This window comes from Bubalus kerabau, chromosome 2 (assembly GCF_029407905.1).
Source record: "Bubalus kerabau isolate K-KA32 ecotype Philippines breed swamp buffalo chromosome 2, PCC_UOA_SB_1v2, whole genome shotgun sequence".
Classification (NCBI taxonomy): domain Eukaryota; kingdom Metazoa; phylum Chordata; class Mammalia; order Artiodactyla; family Bovidae; genus Bubalus; species Bubalus kerabau.
Window position 1 is genome coordinate 134,789,035 of NC_073625.1, and position 22,005 is coordinate 134,811,039.

General features: G+C 39.6%; 1 long non-coding RNA gene across 1 annotated transcript in view; it reads right to left on the minus strand.

The window, feature by feature from the left end:
- Positions 1 to 853: 853 nt before the first annotated feature.
- LOC129644911 (uncharacterized) overlaps positions 854 to 22,005 on the minus strand; it is a 110,874-nt gene continuing 89,722 nt past the window's right edge. Inside the window, exon 3 of the long non-coding RNA XR_008711045.1 lies at positions 854 to 1,317. This is a non-coding gene — a long non-coding RNA (uncharacterized LOC129644911). The remainder of the gene's footprint in view (positions 1,318 to 22,005) is intronic.

Consider the following 22,005-nt stretch of genomic DNA (forward strand, 5'->3'; position numbering starts at 1 on the left):
TTATGCTATGCTAAGTCGCTTTAGTAGTGTCCGACTCTGTGCAACCCTATAGACGGCAGCCCACCAGGCTCCCCTGTCCCTGGGATTCTCCAGGCAAGAACACTGGAGTGGGTTGCCATTTCCTTCTCCAATGCATGAAAGTGGAAAGTGAAAAGTTAAAGTGAAGTCGCTCAGTCGTGTCTGACTCTTAGCGACCCCATGGCCAGGCTCCTCTGTCCATGGGATTTTCCAGGCATGAGTACTGGAGTGGGGTGCCATTGCCTTCTCTGAACATAATTATGAACCCCTAGCAATAATAATTGTTTCTGATACTAATTACTATGAATGAGTAGGTAATGAGCTAAAACCAAAGTTTTTTTAATAATAGAACATTTACCAGTGATTTTTATAATGATAATGAACTAAAAAATAATTTTACACCAAAATATAAACGTTTAAATGTGGCCTTATGAACTCAAGGATGAATGATATGTGTGTGAAAGAAACAGAATGTGTATCTGAATGTAAAATTTACCATCTGTCTGAACTGACCACATAGCCTGACTGAGAAAGGAATTGTGAAGAAGGAGACCAGGCAGAGCTACATTGTGAGGGATGAGAACCTGGTGTGGAGAGGATTGCAGGATGCCAAATGATATATCTGTTAATTCATAGAAATCTATGAAATGGAGCCTCAGAACCATTTCACTGCTGCCGCATCTTTTACTTCTGTCTTGTGCGAAAACTGAGCTCATTGTGGAAGACTTATGTTTTTATATGTGTGTATATGCTTTTATTTATTTGCTTGTGTAAAGGATATCATAACAATTGAAAAGTGGAATCCTCTGTTGGAGACTTGTCTTAGCAACCTGTATGTCCCCAGGCCTCACTAGCCTATTTGTAGGGAGCAGAAAAAAGTCAGTGTTTGTCTCCAAATTGTGCTGGCTGTTAGCTCTCCCCAGGCTGAGCACGCTGGTAAAGGATCCTCCCCCGGCAGGCATTTTGGCTGCCTCCCAGACTGTTGAGCATTTGTTCAGAAGCGTCTTTGTCCACAGGCACTGTTGGCCTTCCTCCAGGCTTCCTCCTGAAGAAGAGTGCTGCCTTGTCTAAGGTGCTATCTCCAGCTATGTTCCAAAGTTGAAGAATCACACACCAGAAGAGAACAATTCCCCTTCATCTCCACAGTCCAGGAGCCTCAGCTGATTGCACACGGGCTTTCCCTCTCCTCTGGGCCTGGACGTGCACCACTGTGTCCTCCGTTGCCTCCATCTCCTTGTTTCACCCCAGGCCTGGCAAAACCAAGGCCTCCCACCTCAGAGGCCTCTTCGTTAGACTTCACTGATTCAAATAAACAGAGGCCAATGAACTCATAGATGCCCTATGAATTCAATCTCAGTTATCCCCATCCTGTCATCTTAAACATCTCTCCCTAAGATCCTGTATCAGAAAGATGGCAGCTATGCAATTTGGCCTTCGAGTCTAGCACTGGGCTTTACAACAGTGAACTAAATTCTGGGTCTTAGTTTGATCTGAGGGGTTTAAGAACATACTCTGTGCGCTGCCTTTCTCCCTTGATCTAGGCACTCTGTGCCATAGTGTTGTTGTTTGTTATGGGGATAAAGGCAGAAGGACACACCCACCATCAGACACCTGTGTTTTGAACCTCTGTTTTGAGATGTGTACATGGCCTGAGGCATCACGTTATTTTGTTTCCAAAGGAAATAAAAACATCAGAATAAATGGTCTTGCCTCCCAGATAATACAGAATAATTCATGATTTCAATTAAACTGCTCCCAAACCTGTTGCACTGTCAACCTGTTGCAGTGAATGCCAACTAAGTAGGCCATATTTTTATTTTAAAGGAAAACATTTTCCAGGCAAAGCTGGAAACCATGAGTGACATGAAGCTGTGGCTAGAATCACTATGTTTTCCATAGGAGAACTAACAATTAGATCCAGTAGGCTAGATACACTTGTATGGATTGAAAATAATATTAAAGTGATTAAGTTTTCAATTTAGTTCAGTTCAGTCGCTCAGTCGTGTCCAACTCTTCTCGACCCTATGAATCGCAGCATGCCAGGCCTCCCTGTCCATCGCCAACTCCCAGAGTTCACTCAGACTCACGTCCATTGAGTCAGTGATGCCATCCAACCATCTCATCCTCTGTCGTCCCCTTCTCCTCCTGCCCCCAATCCCTCCCAGCGTCAGAGTCTTTTCCAATGAGTCAACTCTTCGCATGAGGTGGCCAAAGTACTGGAGTTTCAGCTTTAACTCAAATTAGCTAAAGGAGTGGCAAGAGAAGCTGAAATCTGTAAGCTGAATTTTAGTCAGTAGTTCTAGTCCCACCTTCTATCATAAAACCTTTTAATTAGAATTGCAAGAAACAGAACATATGAATGTGAGTTTCCCTTTCTCATTCTTTAAATACCCTGGCTCTAGTCAGGAGTCATTATCCATCCATCCATCCATGCATCTTCCACTGATGGTATACTTCAGATCAATGGCAGATTCATGTTGCTATATGGCAGAAACCAATACAATATTGTAAAGCAATTATCCTCCAATTAAAAATAAATTTAAAAAATAAAAAAATATTCTGCAAACATTAAAAGAAATGGAATAACTATGTTTTATGTGGGGGCTTCCCTGGTGGCTCAGTGGTAAAGAGTCAACCTGCAATGCTGGAGCCACAGGAGATGCAAGTTTGATCCCTGGGTTGGGAAGATCCCCTGGAGAAGTAAATTACAACCCACTCCAGTCTGGAGAATTCAATGGACAGAGGAGCCTGGTGGGCTTTAGTCCATGAGGTCTCAAAGAGTTGGACACAAATGAGTGACTGAGTACACACGGTTCAGGCATCCAATATGGAGCCGGAGGGCCATTGTGGATGAGCTTTCAGACACGTTCCCACATCACTGAGAACTTGAGTTTTCTGAACTGCATCCAACTCAATGACACCACCAGCTGTTTTCAAAAAGTATCTCCTAGCTGCTGCTAGCTGCAACCTTGTCATTTCAAAGTCCTCGCCTCCCAGCTTCACAACTCTGTAAACATTTTGAACCCCAACCAATCTCTGCTTAACAAATACACTTACTTCTAGTCAGTTCCAATCTTACTTCCTGATGAACAATTAATAATTTATGTAACCTTGTGTTCTTTTGCCTTTATAATCTTGCTGCATTTTGTAGTCCAGCGGAACACAATTCAAGTGCTTCTTGGAACTGTGTTTCCTGTGCTGCAGTCCTAACAAACCCTAAATAAATGCCTTTTTTTTTTTTTTTCTCTGCCTCAACCAGGGGTCTCTGCCCTTGGAATTCTTGGTTAGCAAACTACCATGTGCTATTTGTGCCTAAACATAGCAGCGAAAGGGGATACCAACAGGACAGGCAGAAGCTGAGAAGTTTTGTTGGTTTGTTGGGCATTGTGGGGTGAATGGATGTAGGTTCCTCTGGCTAAGAAGCTTGGGTGCCCTGGCCTGTTTCCCCAGTGTAACCATGATTGATGACACTAATAACTTGTCAGCCCCTCTTTGGCCCTTTTTAGGTGGGAAGCACTCCTGTGAATGATGTCTTAACAGCAGTCTCAGAAAGCACTGAGAGGTTTATCAGTCACACAGAGGAACAAAACTCCAATGGGAAGACAGCCAAGAGGGTTAGGTAGTGAGAATTAATTTTCTCCTCCAAAGACCATGTCAGGAAGAGTAGAAGGGGTCTCAGTCTTTCTTGAGGTTCAGTTATCTAGATTCTTTTGAGAGCTAAGTTTCCATTAGGAGACAGTTTCCACTGTCTTAGAGATGCTGTGCAGTTTGCTATGCAGTTTTACTAAGTGTTTTTGTTTTGTTTGCTTTTTTTTTTCTTTTGGTTTTTTGCTTATAAGTCATGCCTCACATTTTGAGCACTACCAAAGAATAAGGTGTTCCAGGTACTTGTGATTTGCTTCTTAAGATACTAAAGCTGGTTAGTCTTTCATGGAAATATTCTTAAAAACTATTCCAGCATTTTGGCCTTAAGAGCTGAGTTCACTAGTGTTAAGGAACGTATTTCTTGGCAGATCTTAAGCTCAGGCCCCTATCTTCCACATTGGTTTGTATCTACTGATACCTATAATATGTTCTTTGGAGAAGGAAAGATAAGAAAGAGAAGGGAAGGAGAAGGATGGAGGAAGTGCTGTCCTGTCTGTTACCCTGTTACTCCCTTGTACTTACTGTGAACTGGCATCGGAAGCCCATAGTATAGCTATAAGGACCAGAGGCCAGCACAACTGTTTTTTGTGATTATTTGTGATATTCCAGACCCAACCTGAGTCTGGTTAGCGTCCAGCTGAAAAAGCATAGCAACGAGTTTGGAAGGTGTCATTTTGTCTGTGACTGTAATCAAAAGAGCTCAACAGTCCATAATCTTGGCTTTAATGGTGACTTTCCAGGGGAGCTCTACAGGGGTGGCAATCTTATCGGAAGGGGGTGCTAAAACACATATTTTGATATTGATTTTGTCTTGAAACACACATTTTAACTTAGATTGTAGATTTAGTTGGCAGCAGATTCTAGGAGAGCACTGATGGAAATTGTCAGGGAAGGAGGGAACGGCAGCCTATTCAGGTTATCCCTTGAGACCAACTTGTTTGCTATGGTTCTCACATGAACAGAAATAGATTAACTGTAGCAGAGGGTATTTTAAAGCAACTTAAGGGAAGTGGACTTTGTGGTCATTCATGCATGGAAGTAAGGTCAGAGAGAAGCAGTGTGGTGGACACTGGGATAGAGTGAGGTCTTTCTTTAGCGTGGAGATTCAGAACTGTATTTGAGTATAACCATAAATGTGAATCTGTTGGTAATGCCTGTTAGCATTGGAAATATATTAAACATTATCTCAGTGTTTAAAATTTTACCTGTCTATCCAGGTTACTGTGTACTGATTTGTAATACAGAACTGCCCTTGAAGGGTACAGAAGTTCAGAAGAACATTTTACTACTCTACATGGGTCCAAACTTCCTGAGGAGGTTCAGTTTGGAACCTCACCACTTCTTCTCCTTAGGCTTTTACTCACTTCTTGAATTATTTGTGTTCTTTGGATATCTCTTTGAGGTTGGAGAGTTTCTCTTACTAATCTTTGTATCTATCAGTGGCTGGCACAAAGCTTTTATGAAGTAAAAATTCATATTTTATGTCAAAATGAGAAAAACTTAAACATAAAAAATTTCCTCTGTCCTTTGGCCTCCCCCCTCCCCTCACTGTGTATTGTGTATCTGTGTTATGCATCAGCCAAAATGTCCCCATTGGCAGAAATACCTGCTCAACTGTAGACAGCAATATTTTCCTAGCATCAACAAGACAACTCCTTAAAAGACAACTTTCTTTCTTGATCTTTTAAGGGGGCATAGATATGGGTTATGTAAATTGTCAAATGATATTAATACATCATTTAATGTACAGCCCTCTGTCTCAAAAAACTTATATAACTGTGCCTTGACTTCTCATGGGCAGACCTGTTAGCAGAGCTTTCTGAGATGCTCTTCCTGGGTTATAATCCTCAAATTTGGCTTGAGGATGGAAAATAAACTTTTCCATCTCTTGCTTAGCTCAGACTAATTAATTTTTTGTCAACACTTTTCACATAACAGGCACTCAATAAATGTTTCATAATGAAGTACAAAGATGATGATAATCATAGAATATTAGTGCCATATTCCTCAGAGCAGGATCCTATTTATGTTTTTATGGACGTCTCTGATTCATGGCAGACATTCCTAATATGATTCCAATGTCTCTTGTCCTCCTCAAACCTCACATCCTCACCCCAACCAAAGCAGACACTACAGATCAGGTCTTGACCTTGAACTTGATCAGCCCCTTGGCCTTTTGATAGAGAATTTTCCCTTTACCCTAAGAGAGATTATTTCTTCTACCCTTGTTAATTTTTCCTACAGAATTGCTTTCAGTTCATCCTTGCTTGCTCTATACTGCAGAACCCACTATTTATGAGAAAGAAACAAATCTAGGGCAAGAAGGTGGTGTGAATATATGTACAAATGTAGGAAAATTAAGGACATTCTATAGTGAACAGTGAGTAATTCAATATGGCTAGTGTTGAAAATGCAGGAAGTCAAAGAATTGAAGTTTTTAAAGTTAACTAGGACATGGAAGAAGGAGTTTGGGTTGTGATATAGATAATGAGGCGATTTAAACAATATTTGCAAAAAGAAGTATTCTGAATAAAAATGTTCATTACATACATTAAGCTCAATTAAATTTATGTCAGTTAGACAAGTGAATATTGTATTTCTGAGATCATGTCAGTAGAAGGTATTTAAGTAGAAGAGATCTTATAGTGAAAGTAGTCCATATTTTTGGTGTATGAGCAATTTGAAACTGAGTATGTTTTCTTAGATATAAATGTAATAGTGAAAAAACACACGCAGTTGGAAATATTTTATTCAGGGCAACCCAACTAGAATTCTATAAAAGACATAGGCATTTGAGCATCTGCCTTTCTCATTTGCTTTTCCCTTTCCCAAATCCCAGGAGACCATATAGTGTTCCTTAATACAAAAGTCAGAAAATGGCCTCTCACAGCAGAGTCAATTATATTTGTTCCTTGAGGGTCTTTTTTGCAATTGCATCTCTCAATAATGGTTCTTCAATTCATCTGAATTATAACCTAAGCTGGGCACTTACAAAAACTCATCAATTTTTTCTATAGTTTCAGACTGTAATTCACTGAGTATATTGCTAGGTCACCAATCATCAAACCTCATTCTCTAACCTCAGAAATGATGATTGACACACCCATATTTGACAACATTTATTCTTTATATCCTGTGTTATAGGAAGTTAAATGCAGTTTAATTGGTGGAAACCAGGATCACTATTTTTCCTTTTGCAGGAAACTTGGCAAGAAATATTTATTTATGAGATCAAGTGGGAATAGAGTTTGGTATTCACAGAGGAAAGCCCAATTCGCTTGTGTTTTATCTTCCTTTCAGCATTAAATATTGGTGCAGAATCCAACAAAGGGGTGTTTAAGGAGGAGGGTGTTAGCAGAATGGGGGCAGGGCAAGGGGGATGGTTGCTGTATGAGTCACATAGTAACCTGTCTCTAAAATCATTCACATTGAAAGTGTGGGTATGAATGTATTTCAAAAATGTAAAAATATGGATCAAGATCTTATATATAGTTAAATCAGGGCTAAACTGTTTACTTGATTAAAACTAGATTAAAACTTGATTAAAACAATTAAAATTGTTATTTTGCACTTGTAGACACTGGCCAGAAGATTCACACTGGCTGTTTCCACACAATTACAGCTGGCCTCTAGCATTTTCTGGATTTCAAGTTTTGCTTTTGTTCCTCTATCAAAATTTATATTCTTGGCTTTCCTTATGAAAACCAGTGACTGAAATACAAGATCTGGATTTGATTGCTTTGGGTACTATCTCTGTAACGTGGTTCTTAGTCTTTGAGAAGCAACAACTTATTCAAACAACAATGTTATCTGATTAGCGTAATCATGGTTGAAATGGCTCATAAAATATAGGTGGAAATAGAGCAGCATAATCAGCAGCTGTGGTCTGTTCTTTTCCACCTGTGACTGTAAATCACATGGTCACCCTGATGAGAGCAAGTTAACAAAAGGTTTTCAGGGACAAAGTTGAGGAGCTATCTCAACATTTTTGGGAAAAATTATTTCCTGGAGAGTGTTATTATAAAAGTCAAATAAGTCAAAGTGAGATATTTTTCTGATGCACTTAGAACAAATCTGAAAGTTCCTTTTAAAAGACTAGGGGCTTTGGATTTTAACATCAGTTTGAAGATAAAGATCTGGACTGGAACATAAAAATGTCCTCCCGGGACATTCCATTATAATTCCTAGATGATTATTCAAAGTCATGCACTCAGACTTCAAACTAGTTTCAGAGGCAAAGTTAATGAAATGACATGGTATAAATTGATCTGGTGTTTTCTTCAAAGTTGTACGTTTAAGAAAAAGCCTTACCAGATAACAAAACAATTTGGGGCAATAATGAATGAACATAAAGAATTTCAACTTTCCTTTCTAGTCACTTCAGAAGCTTAGGCTTTTAATAAAGAGAGAATAAAATAAATCTCTAAGTTTGTCAGTAATCTAGCTGACTCAAGCCCTTAAACCTCAACGAGGCAATCAACAAGATGGTATTAATAGTACTTTATTATTTTACAAAGGAGACATAAGCATTTATAAATTGCTTTTATAATCTTGGACTGCACCATTAGCTAGTGTGAGGTAACATAGTTTTAGTAATAATGATCACTTGTTGAATGCTTACCATGTGACTAGCACTTTGTTTTATTTAATCTTCTCATCTTGGAGTTGTATGGAAGAGTTTATTATAATTTTAACTTTACAGATAAAGAACAAATGCTCAGAAATATTAAATAATTTGCTCAAGTCTGACATTTAATCAGTGGCAGAACTGATGTTCAGATTCAAGTCTCTGATTCCAGGTCCCTTTTGCTTTTTTGCAAGGTCTTTTATATTGCCTGAGTGAACACTGCAAGCAATAGAAGTTTACAGAAACATTTCCTGCTATTTTCCATTTTCCATTGTGGTATCCTAGGATAAATTCAAGTCTCACTTTGTAGGCTTCCTGTCAAGGCTTTACCTTTGGCAGCTAATGCACCTGGACAGACATGAACAGATGACCCCTAATTTATCTGAGCAGGGTAGGTAAGTGAACAGAGGTGCACTGAGCATATTCTATGTGCTAAGTTGGTAGGCACAGTATTTCTTTTAATCCATATGATAGTCCATTTTGCAGAGGAGGCAGGATCAAAAAAATTGAGTGACTTGCCTAAGTTTGCATATCAAGTAGGTGATGAGCTGGGATCTGAACCCAAGGGTGTCTGACTCCTGGCCCTACCTCCCTTCCCCTATTTCACATTGTTCTAGGCATCGTAATAGAGCACAGCCTTCTTTGTAGCAACCTGTTCTCTATGTTCTGAAAGAGCAATTGGTATAGGTTAGAAAATGGAAAACTATTTTGACTTCTTTTTTTTTTACTGTTTTTATTTTTTATTTTTTTAATTTAAATCTATTTAATTGGAGGCTAATTACTTTACAATATTGTATTGGTTTTGCCATACATCAACATGAATCCGCCACGGGTGTACATGTGTTCCCCATCCTGAACTCCCCTCCCACCTCCCTCCCCATACCATCCCTCTGGGTCATCCCAGTGCACTATCCCCAAGCATCCTGTATCCTGCATTGAACCTGGACTGGCGATTCGTTTCTTATATGATATTATACATGTTTCAATGCCATTCTCCCAAATCATCCCACCCTCTCCCTCTCCCACAGAGTCCAAAAGACTGTTCTATACATCTGTGTCTCTTTTGCTGTCTTGCATACAGGGTTATCGTTACCATTATTTGACTTCTTCTGAGAGGCCCTCCCCACTGCCCAGTTTGAGGTATTACAAAAATTAGTAACATAGAGGTAAGATGGATCATACTGAATAAATGATGTATCTTCTCAATGAGTGTGTGTAAAAGGGAGAAATTGACGCTAGGCAACATTATACATTTTCTGCAGTGGAATTAAGCCATTTTCTTTAGTTTCTTTAGTTAGGAGACATTCTGCAGCTGCAAAAATGAATTTGTGTGTTTTCAAAAAGCCAAGGCAATAATGAGAAACATTTTTTAAAAACTGAGCTGTTCGTGGGCTGGGTACCAATGAATCAAGGGATAAAAAGAAATAGATACACTGGAAGCAGGTTTTGGTTTGTTTTTAATTCTCTGAGGCTTGATTAAAGGGAAGTGAGGATCTGCCCTTACTTGAATGCTTGTGGCAGTTTAAATTTTCCCTGGCATGATTCAAGTCTCATATGGATGAGGGGACTTGGGTGAACTAAGAGATCTGGGAATTGGGCCCAGACAGAAATAACAAGTAGGTGCTAATCCATGTGGAACTCAAGGCTCTGAAGTGGGCAGGTGTGTCTGATGTAATTTCTCATCCCTGTAGTGCAACTGTCCTTTGGGTATCCTGTGATCTGTGACCTTCTCTCAGGAGAGCTGGGCAGGTGTTTTCCCTATGAAATTAGACCAAAGTCCTGCCCAGAACTGAAGGAAAGGGCTAGTTGGGGTTTACCCATGACATCATGGATGGCTCAGAGATGTCATTTTAAGTCGAGACCTTGAATACAGTCCACCAGTATTGATTTGTAGATATTTACAGGGCATTTTCCCCTGTAGTCAATGCATAGGCAAACCATGAGGGAAAACTTGGAATGAATTATGTAAATTTGCTAAACCTTAAATCACATAAACAGAAAATTGCATTGAAGATTTACTGAGTATGGCCCAGCCCTTCAGAACAAGACCCAGTGTCCCCTTCAGTCAGTCTCTCCCATCAGGAAGCCTCCATAAGCCTGTTATCCCCTTCCATCAGAGGGCAGACAGACTGAAAACCACAATCACAGGAAACTAACCAATCTGATTAGTCTAACTCAATGAACTATGAGCCATGCCATGTCAGGCCACCCAAGATGGATGGGTCATAGTGGAGAGTTTTGTCAAAACATGGTCTACTGGAGAAGGGAATGGCAAACCACTTCAGCATTCTTGCCTTGAGAACCCCATGGACAGTATGAAAAGGCAAAAAGATAGGACACTGAAAGATGAACTCCCCAGGTTGACAGGTGCACAATATGCTACTGGAGATCAGTGGAGAAATAACTCCAGAAAGAATGAGGAAATGAAGCTGAAGCAAAAACAACACCCAGTTGAGGATGTGACTGGTGATGAAAGTAAAGTCTAATGCTGTAAAGAGCAATATTGCATAGGAACCTGGAATGTCAGGCTCATGAATCAAGGCAGATTGGAAGTGGTCAAACAGGAGATGGCAAGAGTGAACGTCAATATTCTAGGAATCAGCGAACTAAAATGGAGTGGAATGGGTGAATTAAACTCAGATGACCATTATATCTAATACTAAGCAGAAGAAACCCTTAGAAAAAAGGGAGTAGCCATAATAGTCAACAAAAGAGTCCAAATGCAGTACTTGGATGCAATCTTAAAAGTGACAGAATGATCTCTGTTTCCAAGGCAAACCATTCACTATCACAGTAATCCAAGTCTATGCCCTGACCAGTAATGCTGAAGAAGCTGAAGTTGAACAGTTCTATGAAATCCTACAAGACCTTCTAGAACTAATACCCAAAAAAGATATCCTTTTCATTATAGGAGACTGGAATACAAAAGTAGGAAGTTAAGAAATACCTGGAGTAACAGGCAAATTTGGCCTTCATTCTGTGGAGTACAGAATGAAGCAGGGCAAAGGCTAATAGGGTTTTGTCAAGAGAATGCACTGGTCATAGCAAACACCCTTTTCCAACAACACAAGAGAAGACCCTACACATGGATATCACCAGATGGTCAATACCAAAATCAGATTGATTATATTCTTTGCAGCCAAAGATGGAGAAGCTCTATGCAGTCAGCAAAAACAAGACTGGGAGCTGTCTGTGGCTCCGATCATGAACTCCTTATTGCCAAATTCAGACTTAAATTGAAGAAAGTAGGAAAAACCACTCAGGTATGACCTAAATCAAATCCCTTACCATTATACAGTGGAAGTGGCAAATAGATTCAAGGGATTAGATCTGACAGACAGAGTGCCTGAAGAACTATAGACAGAGGTTCATGACACTGTACAGGAGGCAGTGATTAAGACCATCCCCAAGAAATAGAAATGCAAAAGGGCAAAATGGTTGTCTAAGGAGGCCTTACAAATAGCTGTGAAAAGAAGAAAAGTTAAAGGCAAAGGAGAAAAGGAAAGGTATACCCATTTGAATGCAGAGTTCCAAAGAATAGCAAGGAGAGATAAGAAAGCTTTCCTCAGTGATGAATGCAAAGAAATAGAGGAAAATAATAGAATGGGAAAGACCAGAGATCTCTTCAAGAAAATTAGAGGTACCAAGGGAAATTTTCATGCAAAGATGGGCACAGTAAAGGACAGAAATTATATGGACTTAACTGAAGCAGAAGATATTAAGAAGAGGTGGCAAGAATACACAGAAGAACTATATAAAAAAGATCTGGATGATGCAGATAATCATGATAGTGTGATCACTCACCTAGAGCCAGACATCCTGGAATGCTAAGTCAAGTGGGCCTTAGGAAGCATTGCTATGAGCAAAACTAATGGAGGTGGTGGAATTCCAGTTGAGCTAATTTCAAATTCTAAAAGATGATGCTGTGAAAGGGCTTTGCTTAATATGCCAAAAAATATAGAAAACTTGGCAGTGGCCACACGACTGGAAATGCTCAGTTTTCATTCCAATCCCAAAGAAAGGCAATGCCAAAGAATGCTCAAACTACTGCACAATTGCACTCATCTTACACACTAACAAAGCAATGCTTAAAATTCTCCAAGCCAGGCTTCAACAGTATGTGAACCATGAACTTCCAGATGTTTAAGCTGGATTTAGAAAAGGCAGAGGAACCAGAGATCAAATTGCCAACATCTGTTGGATCATAGAAAAAGCGAGAGAGTTCCAGAAAAATATCTACTTCTGTTTTATTAACTATGCCAAAGCATTTGACTGTGTGGATCAGAACAAACTGTGGAAAATTCTTAAAGAGATGGGAATACCAGACTACCTGACCTGCCTCCTGAGAAATTTGTATGTAGGTCAAGAAGCAACAGTTAGAACTGGACATGGAACAACAGACTGGTTCCAAATTGGGAAAGGAGTGCATTAAGGCTGTATATTGTCACCCTGCTTATTTAACTTTTATGCAGAGTACATCATGATGGGCTGGATTAAGCACAAGCTGAAATCAAGATTGCTTGGAGAAATATCAATAACCTCAGATATGCAGATGATACCACCCTTATGGCAGAAAGCAAAGAAGAACTAAAGAACCTCTTGATGAAAGTGAAAGAGGAGAGTGAAAAAGTTGACTTAAGACTCAACATTCAGAAAACTGAGATCATGGCCTCTGGCCTCATCAGTTCATGACAAATAGATGAGAAAACAATGGGAACAGTGTCAGACTTTATTTTTTTGGGCTCCAAAATCACTGCAGATGGTGACTGCAGCCATGAAATTAAAAGACGCTTATTCCTTGAAAGAAAAGTTATGACCAACCTAGATAGCATATTAAAAAGCTGAGACATTACTTTGCCAACAAAGGTCCATCTAGTCAAAGCTCTGGTTTTTCCAGTAGTCATATATGGATGTGAGAGTTCGACTATAAAAAAGTGAATGCCGAAGAATTGATGCTTTTGAGCTATGGTGCTGGAGAATACTCTTAAGAGTTCCTTGGACTGCAAGGAGATCAAACCAGTCCATCCTGAAGGAAATCAATCCTGAATATTCATTGGAAGGACTGATGCTGTAGCCGAAACTCCAATAGTTTGGCCACCTGATATGAGGAACTGACTCATTTGAAAAGACCCTGATGCTGGGAAAGATTGAAGGCGGGAGGAGAAGGGGACAACAGAGGATGAGATGGTTGGACGGTATCACTGACTCAATGGACATGAGTTTCAGTAAACTCTAGGAGTTGGTGATGGACAGGGAGGCCTAGTGTGCTGCAGTTCATAGGGTCACAAAGACTCGGACTCTACTGATCGACTGAATTGAACTGAAAGCACATAAAAACACTATTGTTTTTACTTTCTACTGAACTGAAAAATTAAATTTTCTTTTACTAAAGCCTATTAAACTGGTTTGAACCGAGTACATCTGGTGGGCGAGAGCAACCATTGGGATTCTGTATTTAACTACTTCTCTGGAAATAGGGGATAATATTAATACTTACTTTTAGATAAGTACTTATTTCCTTTACAAGATAATACTTGTAAAGGACTTAACACAGTAACTGACATCATAAACCTACAATAAACAATCACTTAAGCTATTGATTATAGTAAAAGCAATGGCAAAAAAGTGCAGGTTCCTACCAGGAAGTAAAACAGGAAGACCTAGTCTAGATTGGGTGAAAGGAGCAAGATAATAGTCCTGGAAGAAATATTTAAGCTGAGACCCAAAGGATGAAATAAGAACAAAGGTGTCAGAAGGAGAAAGGCCAAGGAGCTGGGTGTGAGAGTACACTGGACAAGAAAGCCTTTAGCGCCTTCTAGGAACAGAGAGGAAGCCAGAGTGGCTAAAATGGATGAAGGAAGGAAGGAAGAAATGGGGAGTTAGGCTGGAGAGGTGAAGAGGGGAACTTCTCCTCCATTAGTTCTTCCCTTGTCATTTCCACTGCCATCATGTGAATTCAAGCCCTATTATCTCAGGTCTAAATTAGTTCTGTTACTTTGCAAGTATTCTTCCTGTCTGTACTGTCTTATATCTTCCACTCATTGTGCATGTACCGGGCAGATGAAAGGCCTAGAGCATTACTTTGATCATGGCACTGCCCTACCAAAGACCTTCAAAAATTTGTTATTGTCTATCAAACTCCAAACTCATTAACCAAACATGCAATGGCATTTTCAAACTGGCTTTTACCTGTTTTGGGTCTTTTTCCCCCACAAGTTGTGCAAAACTTTTCTCAATTTTGCTCCACATTTCTCTGCCTGGAATATACCCTTCTTCCCTTTGTTTGGAGTATGGACTCATGTAAGTCCTATCTATCTTTCAATGTCTATCAAATATCATCTCTTCCATGAAAACAACTGAGATAATGCCAGCCAGAAGTTATATTCTTGTATTTATAATGTTAAATCTTTTTTTGTTCTATTTCCTAGGTATAACTTTTTCCTCTAAAAAATAAAAATTTTTATCTTTCTCTTTCTGACTCACTTCACTCTGTATAATAGGTTCTAGGTTCATTCACTTCATCAGAACTGACTCATTCCTTTTTATGGCTGAGTAATATTCCATTGTGTATATGTATCACAACTTCTTTATCCATTAATCTGTCATTGGACATCTAGGTTGCTTTCATGTTCTAGCTATTGTAAATAGTGTTGCAATGAACAATAGGATATATCATATTCTAATGCATATATACAGAATCTAGAAAAATGGTACTGAAGAATTTATATACAGGATAGCAGTGGAGAAACAGACATAGAGAATAGACTTATAGACATGAGGAGAGAGGAGGAGAGAGTGAGATGTATGGAAAGAGTAACATGGAAAATTCCATTACCATATGTAAAATAGATAGCTAACAGGAATTTGCTGTATGGCTCAGGAAACTCAAACAGGGGCTCTGTATCAATCTAGAGGGGTGGGATGGGGTGGGAGATGGGAGGGAGATTCAAAAGGGAGGGGATATATGTATACCTATGGCTAATTCATGTTGAGGTTTGACAGGAAACAACAAAAATCTGTAAAGCAATTATCCTTCAATAAAAAATAAAATAACTTTTTTTTTTTTTTTTTACTTTTAAAAAACTACATATAGAAAAGTGTGAAAAATCATCCAAAATTTTCTTACCCAATCTAGGTCTAAATTGCTAAACAATAGTTAGCATTTTTAGATTTTTTTTTTTCTAGTGGCACATTGGAGAGTATGAACTTAATTCTTAAAAAACTTTCATTATAATCTCATGTCCAGTGGGGTGGTCCCAAGATGGTGGAGGAATAGGATGGGGAGACCACTTTATCCCCCACAAATTCATCAAAAGTTTATTTGAATGCTGAGCAACTTCCACAAAACAACTTCTGAAGGCTGGTGGAAGACACCAGACACCCAGAAAGGCAACCCATTCTCTTTGAAAGGAGGTAGGACAAAATATAAAAGACAAAAAGAGAAACAAAAGGGTTAGGGACAGAGATCCGACCTGGGGAGGGAATCATGAAGAGGGAGAAGTTTCCAAACAGTAGGGAACCCTCTCACAGGTGGGTCTGTGGGGAGTTTTGGAATTTCAGAGGGCAACATAACTGGGAGAAAAAAAAAAAACACACAGAATATGCACCTAACCGCAACTGCCAGTGGAGAGGTAGCCCAGAGGCTCACTTCTGCCACCAGCGAGCAGGGGATGGACAGGGAGGTGCAAGCTGCATAATCAGTGCTTAGGATACGGACCAGGCCTGAATGCCCTGAGGACAATCTGAGGGAGCTAACCTGAGATAGCAGCCCAAACTGTGTGATCGCCAGAGAGAGAGAGAGAGAGAGAAAATGAGAACTTCCCCGCAAAAGGTTCTAACGCGCAGCCTGGCCTGCTCACAGAATAAAGGATTGAGCCAGTACCAAAAGAGAGCTAGGCGGCTGTATACAGCCCTGCCTCACCCTTCCCCCACCAGGAAGCAGAGAGGCAGGCATGTGACAACCAGAGCCAGAAGGCAAGGGGCTGCTGCAATCTCGGCCTTAGAGACTGGCATCCTCCACCAAACTGTGAGCAGGGTCCCAGTTGCTAACCACATCTTCCTGGGATCCTGGACAGTTGACATCCGCTAGGAGGGTTGCAGTCTGAGTCAGCTCCCCCAAAGAGAAACATGGCACACCCGAGATAGTACTCTCGCAGCGCACCTGGGAAACTGAGTGGCTGGAACCAGGGAGGTGATTAAGATGCACGGCTCACCTGGGACAGTGCGCTCGCCAGTCACCTGGTCACCCAAGCTGCTTGGACCTGGGGAGGGCACAAAACACATGCCCAACCGAGTCTGTGCCCTTGCAGAGTTCCTGAGAACCTGAGTGGCTTAGACCTGGGAAGTACAGGAAATGCAGGGCCTGCTTTGGACAGTGCCCCTGCAGGGCACCTTGGATCCTGAGCAGTGTAGACCTGGGAAGCACACACCACCTTGAGTTGGGGCAAACCAAGTGTGGTCCATACACTGTGAGCACTCCCCACACACACCAGTGATGTATGTTTGCAGTGTCCCTCCCTCCCCAGAACACAAGTGAATAAGTGAGCCTAAATAAGTGGCCACCTTTGCCCCCTTCTGTCAGGGCAGAAATTAGATAATGAAGAGACTTGCAAACAGAGGAAGCCAAAATAAACAAGGGAACCGTTCTGGAAGTGACAGGTGCAACAGATTAAAACCCTGTAGTTAACATTGACTAAGCATTGGAGGGAGTCCATAGACCTCGGAGAAGGCAATGGCACCCCACTCCAGTACTCTTGCCTGGCAAATCCCATGGACGGAGGAGCCTGGTAGGCTGTAGTCCATGGGATCGCTAAGAGTCGGACACGACTGAGTGGCTTCACTTTCAGTTTTCACTTTCATGCATTGGAGAAGGAAATGGCAACCCACTCCAGTGTCCTTGCCTGGAGAATCCCAGGGATGGGGGAGCCTGGTGGGCTGACTTCTATGGGGTCGCACAGAGTCAGACACGAGTGAAGCAACTTAGCAGCAGCAGCATAGACCTTGAGAACAAGTACAAGCTGGAACAAGGAACTCTCCGAAATGGAACTGACCCCACACTTCCCACAACAGCTCCAGAGAAATTCCTAGATATATGTTTACTATTATCACTTTTTATTTTTTTTTAGTTTAAGTCCTTTATTACTCCTTTAATTTGCATTTTTATAACCTACTATTACATTGCAAAAAAGACCCTATTTTAAAAGCAAATTTCATATATATATATATATATATTGTTGTGATTGATTTTGTTTTTATTTTTAATATTGTATTTCTGAGAGTCTAACCTATACTCTAGATTTTTAACTTTGCTTTTTGGTATTTGTTATCAATTTTGTACCTTTAAGAATCTAATCTTCTGTATCCATTTTTACTTAGAGGTGTGATTACTGGCTTGATTTCTCTCTCCCCTTTTGACTCTCCCTTTTCTCCACCAGGTCACCTCTATCTCCTCCCTCCTGCTTCTCTTCTCTGCTTAACTCTGTGAATCTCTCTGGGTGTTCCAGACTGTGGAGAGCACTTAGGGAATTGATTACTGGCTAGATTGCTCTCTCCTCTTTTGACTCCCCCTCTTCTCCTCCTGGTCACCTCTATATCCCTCCTCTCTCTTCTCTTCTCCATTTAATTCTGTGAACCTCTCTGGGTGTCCCTCACTGTGGAGAATTGTTTCACCATTAACCTAGATGTTTTACCATCTGTACTGTATGGCTGCAGAAGTCTTGAGACTACTGTAAGAATAAGACTGAAAGCAAGAGGCAGGAAGCTTAACTCCAAAACTTGAGAACATCAGAGAACTCCTGATTCCAGGGAACATTAATAGACAAGAGCTCACCCAAAAGCCTTCATATCTACACTGAAACCAAGCTCCACCCAAGAGCCAACAAGTTCCACAGCAAGACATACCATGCTAATTCTCCGGAAAAGCAGGAATACAGCCCTGAGCATTAAAAGACAGGCTGCCCAAAGCCATGCCAAACCCATAGACACTAGAAAACTCACTACTGGACACTTGGTTATATTTCAGAGAAGAGATCCAGCTCCACACACCAGAACACAGACACAGGCTCCCCTAGCTAGGAAACAGGAAACCTTGACAAGCCACTAGTCCAACCACACCCACAGTGAGCAGGCTCCACAATAAAGTGGAACCATGAGCTTCCAGCCTACAGAAAGGGCACCCCAAACACAGCAATCTAAACAAAATGAAAAGGCAGAGAAATATTCAGCAGGTAAAGGAATATGATAAATGCCCACCAAACCAAACAAAAGAGGAGGGGATAAGGAGTCTACCTGAAAAAGAATTCAGAATAATGATAGTAAAGATGATCCAAAATCTTGAAAACAAAATGGAGCTACAGATAAATAGACTAGAGAGGATTGAGAGGATGCAAGAAATGTTAAACAAGGACCTAGATAAATAAAGAAAAGTCAATCAATAATGAATAATGTAATAACTGAGATCAAAAGCACTCTGGAGGGAACCAACAGTAGAATAAGTGAGGCAGAAGATAGGCCAAGTGTGGTGGAAGAAAGAATGGTGGAAATAAATGAAGCAGAGGGGAAAAAAGAAAAAAGAATGAAAAGAAATGAGGACAACCTCAGAGACCTCTGGGACAATGTTAAACACCTCAATATTAGAATCATAGGAGTCCCAGAAGAAGACAAAAAGAAAGGGCATGAAAAAATACTTGAGGAGATAATAGTTGAAAACTTCCCTAAAATGGGGAAAGAAATAGCCACCAAAGTCCAAGAAACCCAGCAAGTCCCAAACAGAATAAACCCAAGGTGAAACACCACAAGACACATATTAATTAGACTAACAAAGATCAAACACAAAGAGCAAATATTAAAAGCAGCAAGGGAAAAGCAACAAATAACACACAAGGGGATCCCCATAAGGATAACAGCTGATCTTTTAATAGAAGCTCTTCAGGCCAGAAGGGAATGGCAGGACATAAAGTGATGAAAGAGAAAAACCTATGACCCAGATTACTATACCCAGCAAGGGTCTCATTCAAATATGAAGGAGAAATCAAAAGCTTTACAGACAAGCAAAGCTGACAGAATTCAGCACTACCAAACCAGCTCTTCAACAAATGCTAAAGGATCTTCTCTAGACAGGAAACACAGAAAAGGTTTATAAACTTGAACCCAAAACAACAAAGTAAACGGCAATGGAATCATACTTACAATAATTACCTTACATGTAAATGGGTTGAATGTCCCAACCAAAAGACAAAGACTGGCTGAATGGATAGAAAAACACAACCCCTATATATGCTGTCTACAAGAGACCCACCTCAAACCAAGGGACACATACAGACTGAAAGTGAGGGCTGGAAAAAGATATTTCATGAAAATGGAGACCAAAAGAAAGTAGGAGTAGCAATACACATATCAGATAAAATAGACTTTGAAATAAAGGCTGTACATAGAGACAAAGAAGGACACTACATAATAATCAAAGGATCAATCCAAGAAAAAGATATAATAATTATATATATATATACACACATATACACACCCAACATAGGAGAACCTCAACATGTAAGGTAAATGCTAACAAGTATGAAAGGGGAAATTAACAGTAACACAATAATAGTGGGAGACTTTAATACCCCACTCACACACTATGGATAGATCAACTAAACAGAAAATTAACAAGGAAACACAAACTTTAAATGATACAATAGACCAATTAGACCTAACTGATATCTGTAGGACATTTCAAGCATCTTTTCTGATTACAGTGCAGAAATATTACATGTCAACTACAGGAAAGAAAAACTACTAAAAATACAAACATATGGAGGCTAAAGAACACGCTTCTAAATAACCAACAAATCACTGAAGATATCAAAAAGGAAGTCAAAATATGCATAAAAACAAATGAAAATGAAAACATGACAACCCAAAACCTATGGGATTCAGTAAAAGCAATGCTAAGGGGAAGGTTCATAGCAATACAAGCTTACCTCAAGAAACAAATCAAATAAATAAACTAACTTTACACTTAAAGCAACTAGAAAAAGAAGAAATGAAGAATTCCAGGGTTAGTAGAAGGAAAGAAATCATACAATTTAGAGCAGAAATAAGTGAAAAAGAAACAAAGGAGACTATAGCAAAAATCAACAAAACTAAAAGCTGCTTCTTTGAGAAGATAAATGAAATAGACAAACCATTAGCCAGACTCATCAAGAAAAAAAGCCAGACTACTTCTTCATCTTGATAAGAATCAAACCAACAAAATTAGAAATGAAAATGGAGAAATCACAACAGACAACACAGAAACACAAAGGATCATAAGAGACTAGTATCAGCAACTATATGCCAATAAAATGAACAACTTGGAAGAAATGGACGAATTCTTAGAAAAGTATAACCTTCCAAAACTGTAACAGGAAGAAATAGAAAATCTTAACAGGCCCATCAGAAGCATGAAATCAAACCTGTAATCAAAAATCTTCCAACAAAGAAAAGCCCAAGACCAGATGGCTTCACAGGTAAATTCTACCAAAAATTTAGAGAAGAGCTAACACTTATCCTACTCAAACTCTTCCAGAAAGTTGAAGAGGAAAGTAAACTCACAAACTCATTCTATGAGGCCACCATCACCCTAATACCAAAACCAGACAAAGATGCCTCAAAAGAAGAAAACTACAGGCCATTATCACTGATGAACATAAATGCAAAATCCTCAATAAAATTCTAGCAAACAGAATCCAACAACTTATTAAAAAGATCATACATCATGACCAGGTGGGCTTTATCCCAGGGATGCAAGGATTCTTCAATATTTGCAAATCAATCAATGTGATACACCACATTAACAAATTGAAAGATAAAAATTATATGATTATCTCAATAGATGCAGAGAAAGCCTTTGACAAAATTCAATATCCATTTATGATAAAAACTCTCCAGAAAGCAGGCATAGAAGGAACATACCTCAACATAATGAAAGCCATATATGACAAACCCACAGCAAACATTATCCTCAATGGTGAAAAATTGGAAGTATTTCTCCTAAAATAGGAACAAGACAAGGGTACCCACTCTTACCACTACTATTCAACATAGCTTTGGAAGTTTTAGCCACAGCAATCAGAGAAGAAAAAGAAATAAAAGGAATCCAGATTGAAAAAGAAAATGAAAAACTCTTACTGTTTGCAGATGACATGATCCTCTACATAGGAAACCCTAAAGACACCACCAAAAAATTACTAGAGGTAATCAATGAATATAGTAAAGTTGAAAGATATAAAATTAATACACAGAAATCCCTTGCATTTCTATACATTAACAATGAGAAAACAGAAAGAGAAATTAAGGAAACAATCCCATTCACCATTGAGACAAAAAAGAATAAGTACTTAGGAATAAATCTATGTAAAGAAACAAAAGACCTATAAATAGAAAACTATAAAACACTGATGAGAGAAATAAAAGATGACACAAATAGATGGAGAAATATACCATGTTCATGGATTGGAAGAATAAATATTGTGAAAATGAGAATACTACTCAAAGCTATCTATAGATTCAGTGCAATCCTTGTCAAGCTACAAACGGTATTTTTTACAGAACTAGAGCAAATAATTTCACAAGTTGTATGGACATACAAAAAACCTTGAGTAACCCAAGCAATCTTGAGAAGAAGAATGGAACTGGAGGAATCAGCCATCCTGAGTTCAGACTATACTACAAAGCTACAGTCA